Genomic DNA, 7,059 nt, shown 5'->3' with positions numbered 1-7,059 from the left:
TTGGCCTGCTGTGATCTGTCCCAAGCTGCGCTGTGGAAATCCTTTCAGATATGACACTTGACTGCTGGGCCATCCCTCCAGCCCAAGTGTTTTAGGGTTTTACTGCTGTGAACAGACACCATGACCAAGAACTCTTCTTATAAAGACAACATTTAATTGGGCTGTTTACAGGTTCAGAGGTTCAGTCCATTATCATCAAGGCGGGAACATGGCAGCATCCAGGCAGGCATGGTGCAGGAGGAGCTGAGAGTTTTACATCTTTATCTGAAGGCTGCTAGCAGAATACTGACTTCCCGGCAGCTAGGGTGAGGGTCTTAAAGCCCAAGCCCATAGTGACACACCTATTCCAACAAGGCCATACCTTCTCCAACGGGGCCACACCTTTTAGTAGTGCCACTCCCTGGGCCGAGCATATACGACCATCACAGCAAGCTTTCGCCATTTTTAATGTGAGTAGTCTCTGCGACAAAACTTATGTCATAGGCTGCCTTGCTTCCTGTGGCGACTATGGTCTACTGCCCACATTCTCCTTCAGAGTAAATGGCTTGAGTTTCCTAGCAGCAGGAATCCTGGCTCTTTGCAGGAGCAGTCCATTAAATGGTTGATGAATTAGGAGTGGGTGAAGGCTACCCCAGAGCTAGAGGTCCACCGGAAACAGAAATCTGAGTGAAAAGCCCATCAGGACCATAGAGAGCCTCCCAGGAGCGTCCATTACAGAAGGTGAGAATGGTACTAGGAGAATATCAGTTAAATGTATTAGGGTCTCACAGTGAGCCACATGTCCTATGTACAGTTTAACACCACAATGCCATTTCTGGTGGCCTGAAGGTTTAATGGCTGTCTTAGTTAGGGTTTTACTGCTGTGAACAGACACTATGACCAAGGAAACGACATTTAATTGGGGCTGGCTTACAGGTTCAGAGGGTTAGTCCAGTAACATAAAGGTGGGAGCATGACAGCGTCCAGGCAGGCATGATGCAGGTGGAGCTGAGCCTTCATCTGAAGGCTGCTATGAGACTCCCTTCCAAGCAGCTAGGATGAGGCTCTAAAGCCCATACTCACAGTGACACACCTACTCCAAGGCTACACCTCCAAATAGTGCCACTCTCTGGGCTAGGCATACTCAAACCACCACAGTGGTTTAATGAATGAAAGGATTCATGAAGCGCATTGAAGGATCACAGCAAACACATAATCTGTAGTAAACTGCAGTCAGGGCTGAGTGCAGACGTGTGGAATCATTTATTTGGTTACTCACTTTTTATTAGCACTAGCCATGGTTAGTATGCTCATCTATTTTTTCCTTCCTCCATCTTCCCCCCAAACTTCCCTTTGGCAAAGTTTCTACACCATGGTGCCACCACTTAAAAAAAAAAAAAAAAAAAAAAAAAGGGTTAAAACGGGGGTTGGATCTTGACTGCCACCTAGTGGAATTTTTGAATAATGTATCTAGTAATTGTTTTCTTTTCAGTAAAATGGCTAAAAATGACCACATCAAATTAAGGGCTACTGGTCTTGAAAGTGTGAACCTCTGAAGCTCATTTTGACTTTCTGTAAAACACAGGAGTTCCTATGGTCTTGCTGTCATCTTGAGAGATTACTCTGTACAGTGGTTTTCAACCTTCCTAATGCTGTGCTCATTTAACACAGTTCCTCTTATTGTGGTGACCCCCCACCCCAACCATATATACTGAGGACCAGCCTCAGCATGGGAGAGGGTCCTGAGGAAGGGGTGTTTGGGAGCTGCGGACAAAATGACTCAGAGTCTATGGTGGGTACAAGCTGATTCTCTCTGGAGATAGCTCTCTCTTGCACACTAAAGCCTAGTCTTTTTGCACAAACTTCTTCATAGGAACTGCATCTCAATTCAATCATTTACCCCAGGTTTCCTTTTGATTAGCCCATGGGTCAGCATTTTATGACCTTAGCCTCTTGATTCTAAAGACAGAGCCAGCCGGGCAGTGGTGGCGCACACCTTTAATCCCAGCACATGGGAGGTAGAGAGGCAGTCGGATTTCTGAGTTCGAGGCCAGCCTGGTCTATGGAGTGAGTTCCAGGACAGCCAGAGAGACACAGAGAAACCCTGTCTTGAAACACAACAACAACAAAACAACAGAGCCACATGGCCGAAGCTGCCAAGTTCTGCTGCTTGCTGGAACACGGTCCCCTTGTTCTATTACATCATCACCAGCTTTCTGTTTTCCAACTCCTTCACTGTCTAAGCCTAGCTCTCCTGGAATTTGCTCTGTAGACAAACTTGAACTCAGAGATCTGTATGGCTCTATCTTCTGAATGCTGGAATTAAAGGCATATACCACCATACCTAAATTGTATAGTTCACTCCAGGTAAAGAGCATACTCTCTGGAGTTGTGATGCAGAGGAATATAGTAACTCCACTATTTTTTCTTTCTTTCTTTCCTTTTCTTTTCTTTTCTTTTTTTGAAACAGGGTCTTTCTGTATAGCCCTGGCTGTCCTGGAACTCACTCTGTAGACCAGGCTGGCCTTGAACTCAGAAATCCGCCTGCCTCTGCCTCCCAAGTGCTGGGATTAAACGTGTGTGCCACCACCGCCTGGTTCTTTTTCTTTTATTTTGCTTTCTGTGCATCAGCGTTTTACTTGCATGTATGTCAGGGTGAGACTATGAGATCCCCTGGAAGTGGAGTTACAGACAGTTGTGAGCTGACATATGATTGCTGGGAATTGAACCTGGGTCCTCTGGAACACCAGCCAGTCCTCTTACCTGCAGGCTGAGCCATCTCTTCAGCACCAGAACTCCACTTTCAAGGACCATTCTAAGGAGTTGGAGAGATGGCTCAGCGGTTAGGAGCACTGATTGCTCTTCCAGAGTACTGAGGTTTGATTCCCAGCACTCACCAGACGACTTACAACCATCTGTAATTCCTGTCCCAGGAGGTCCTATGCCCTTTTTGGCATCCGTGAGCACTGCATGCATGTGGTACAAATACATGCAGGCAGAACACTTGTACGTATAAAATAAAGGTTAAAAAAATTAGAGACCACCTTAAATAACACCGTCTACCAGGTACTCACTTCCCCCCCAGCCTTCAAAGAGCCTTCACTGCCACATCTTCCCTGCTGTGTGACCCATCCTTTCTGCTGTCCTTTGCGTTTGAGGCCCACATACATATTTATAATCTCACTTTCTGTCTGCACTGACTGAGCAATCCCCAGAGGTTTCCTCCACTCTCCCTCCATCGTTGCCAACACATGTGCACATGGGACGCATGAGAGAGGCCAAACTTACTCCATCTTAAAACAAAACAAAACAAAACAAAAGCCTGAGAACTTAACCTACAGCAGAACCCAAGCTACACCCAAGTACCAGGAAGGACCCCACGGCTTGTCCTTGGCTCGTACCTCAGAGTTACTCCCTAGCTACTTCCTAGCAACTGTCAATCAAAGATTAGTCTGATTGTCTCAGATGTACTTTCAGACCCTTTGTTCATGGTTTTGCTTCAGAGCACCGACCTATTAGCTTACAACAGTCATTCAGTTAGATGCTTGCCAGGCTGGACACCCTCTCACTTGCTGGACATTTCCTATAAAACCTCGTCCCACTGAGGGCTGGAGGCTGCTTCACCCTCTGGTCCTGCTGTGACAGGGAATGTGATGAGCGAGCCCAAGTTTGAGTTTGAATGAGAGATTGTCTTAGTCAGGGTTTCCATTCCTGCACAGACATCATGACCAAGAAGCAAGTTGGGGAGGAAAGGGTTTATTCAGCTTACACTTCCACGTGGCTGTTCATCACCAAAGGAAGTCAGGACTGGAACTCACACAGGGCAGGAAGCAGGAGCTGATGCAGAGGCCACGGAGGGATGTTACTTGCTGGCTTACTTCCCCTGGCTTGCTCAGTTTGCTTTCTTATAGAACCTGAGAATAATAGCCCAGGGATGGCACCACGCACAAGGGGCCCTCCCCCCTTGATCAATAATTGAGAAAATACCTTACAGTTGGATCTCATGGAGGCATTTCCTCAAAGGAAGCTCCTTTTTTTTTTTAATTTTTATTTATTTATTATATGTAAGTACACTGTAGCTGTCTTCAGACACCCCACAAGAGGGCATCAGATATCATTACCGATGGTTGTGAGCCACCATGTGGTTGCTGGGATTTGAACTCATGACCTCTAGAAAAGCAGTCAGTGCTCTTAACCTCTGAGCCATCTCACCAGCCCAGGAAGCTCCTTTCTCTGTGATAACTCCAGCTTGTGTCAAGTTGACACACAAAACCAAGCAGTACAATCAACTCCTTGTCAACTTGACACACAAACACATCACTATTAAGCCTCAACCCTTACTTTCTTATTCATCCCCAAGAGCTAAATAACTTTAAAAGTCCCACAGTCTTCGCAAATTCTTCCATATTAAAATGTCAATCCTTTTAAAATATCCAATCTCGTTTAAAATTCAAAGTCTTTTTACAATTAAAAGTCTCTTAACTGTGGGCTCCACTAAAATACTTTCTTCCTTCAAAAGGGAAAAACATCAGGGCAGTCACAATCAAAGTCAAACTGTAACAGTCCAATGTCTGGGATCCACTCATGATCTTCTGGGCTCATGATCTTCCTCCAAGGGCTTGGGTCACTTGTCTAGCTCAGCCCTTTGTAGCACACACTTTGTCTTCTAGGCTCCTGTGCCTGTACTCCACTGCTGCTGCTGTTCTTGGTGATCATCCCATGGTACTGGCATCTCCAAAACTCTGCTGTCTTCTGCTGCAACTAGGCTTCACCAATAGTCTCTCACAGGCTCTCTTCATGGTGCCAAGCCTCAACTCCTTTTCATGACCCCTTCAGTCTTGGGCCATCAATTGCAACTGAGGCTGCACCTTCACCAATGGTCTTTCCTGGCCTCTCACCAGTGCCAAGCCTCAGCTGTTCTTCATGACTCTTTCATGCCTTCAAACCCAGTACCACCTGAGTGACTCTTACACATTACCAAGTCCAGCTGCAGCACGAGGTACAACCTTGTCTATCTCTAGAACACAGCCTCTTTGTACTCTCAGAAAATACTTCCCAGAAGATTTCACCTCAGTGATGCTGGTCTCTTCTTAATTACCCCTAACTTCTTAGCTCCAGCTAACCAGCATCAATTGTCCCAGTAATGCAAAGGTTTTGCTTTAGTAGTTCTGGTGTCTTGTCAATCACAGCTGATTCTTCAACCCCAGCTAACCAAAACCACAGAATCTTCACAGTCAAAATCGCAACAGCCCTGATAAGAGTCTTTAATCTTCCCTCTGAAATTTCACAAGCCAGGCCTCCATCTTCCACACTGTTCTCAACATTATCTTCCAAGCTCCTACAGAACATCCAACAGAGCTCTTAACATCCTAATGGCTCTTCTAGCTCAAAGTTCCAAAGTCCTTCCACAGTCTTCCCCAAAACATGGTCAGGTTGTCACAGGAATACCCAACTCCTGGTACCAATTGGTCTTAGTCAGGGTTTGTATTCCTGCACAAACATCATGACCAAGAAACAAGTTGGGGAGGAAAAGGTTTATTCAGCTTACACTTCCACATTGTTGATCAAAAAAGGAAGTCAGAACTGGAACTCACACAGGGCAGGAAGCAGGAGCTGATGCAGAAGCCATGGAGGAGTGCTGCTTACTGGCTTACTTCCCCTGGCTTGCTCAGTTTGCTTTCTTATAGAACCTAAGACTAATAGCCCAGGGATGGCACCACCCACAATGGGCCCTCCCCACTTGATCATTAATTGAGAAAATACCTTACAGTTGGATCTCATGGAGGCATTTCCTCAAGGGAGGCTCCTTTCTCTGTGATAACTCCAGCTTGTGTCGAGTTGACACACAAAACCAGGCAGTACAGAGACCCTAGTGTGATTGCATTGGAGTTGGCTGGTTGGTGGTCTTTTGGGGGTCTCGAATGAGGCACAATACATGCACATGCACATGTGCACACACATACAGACATACACACACAACCACACACACACATGCACACACACACACATGAAACCATTGAAAATCTATTCTGCCAGGCTATGAATACTTTCCCTATATTTTCATTTTGAAAATTGTCAAATATACAGGGAATTAAGAGGTTACACGTTCTCCATTGAATTCAATATCTGTAAGCAGTTTGCTTTCTAAATTTCACGTGACCACTTATACATGCATATATATATATATATATATATATATATATATATATATATGTGTGTGTGTGTGTGTGTGTGTGTGTGTCTATACATATGAGTTGTGTAAATATTTTACATAATTTTTGTTATTTGGGAGTCTCATGTAACCTAGGTTAACTTTGAACTCACTACATATCTGAGCCTGGCCTGGATTTCCTTATTCTCACAACTTCACCAAGTGTTGGGATTATAGACATGTGCCACCACATCCAGCTATGCCATATAGTGTTTTGACCACACCACTTGAAGGTATCCCTAAATACTTAAGCATGGGCCTTTCCCTGAAGTAACTATAAAATAAAATTTACATCTAAGAAAACTATCAATTTAGCATCATATAATATTAAATCCTAGCATCATCTAATATTGCCTATCTTCCAATTTCTATATCTGTGTGTTGGGGTTGGACCTTGTGCTTGTCAGCAAGCACACTACCACACTACCTCTGTGTCAATATCACCAGCCTGGCATGTCCACAATTTTTTAATTAACATTAGTATTTTGCTTCTGCCTCCTGAGTGCTGGGATTATAGGTGTGTGGCACCACTGCCTGGATTGTCCACATTTTTTATAGCCATATTTTTAGAAATTAAGATTGTAATGGCTATTCTTGGTTGTCACCTTGACTATATCTGGAATGAACTACAATTCAGGATTGGAAGGCTCACCTGTGATACCGATCTTGAGGCTGGGAGATACAAGTTTCTGACCTGGATCTTGGCATGGAGATCTTGAAGCATAGTGGCTATGAATCCCAGGAGACTAAAGCAAGATCTCTGAGTTCAAGGTCAGCCTGGGACAAAACAAGTTCCAGATCCAGGTGTGGTGGTACACCACACCTTTAATCTGGGCCACACCTTCTGCTGGAGACCTACATAAGGACTT

Source organism: Grammomys surdaster, unplaced genomic scaffold (genome assembly GCF_004785775.1).
Source record: "Grammomys surdaster isolate TR1022 unplaced genomic scaffold, NIH_TR_1.0 66, whole genome shotgun sequence".
NCBI classification, from domain to species: Eukaryota; Metazoa; Chordata; class Mammalia; order Rodentia; family Muridae; genus Grammomys; species Grammomys surdaster.
This window is presented reverse-complemented; position numbering follows the sequence as displayed.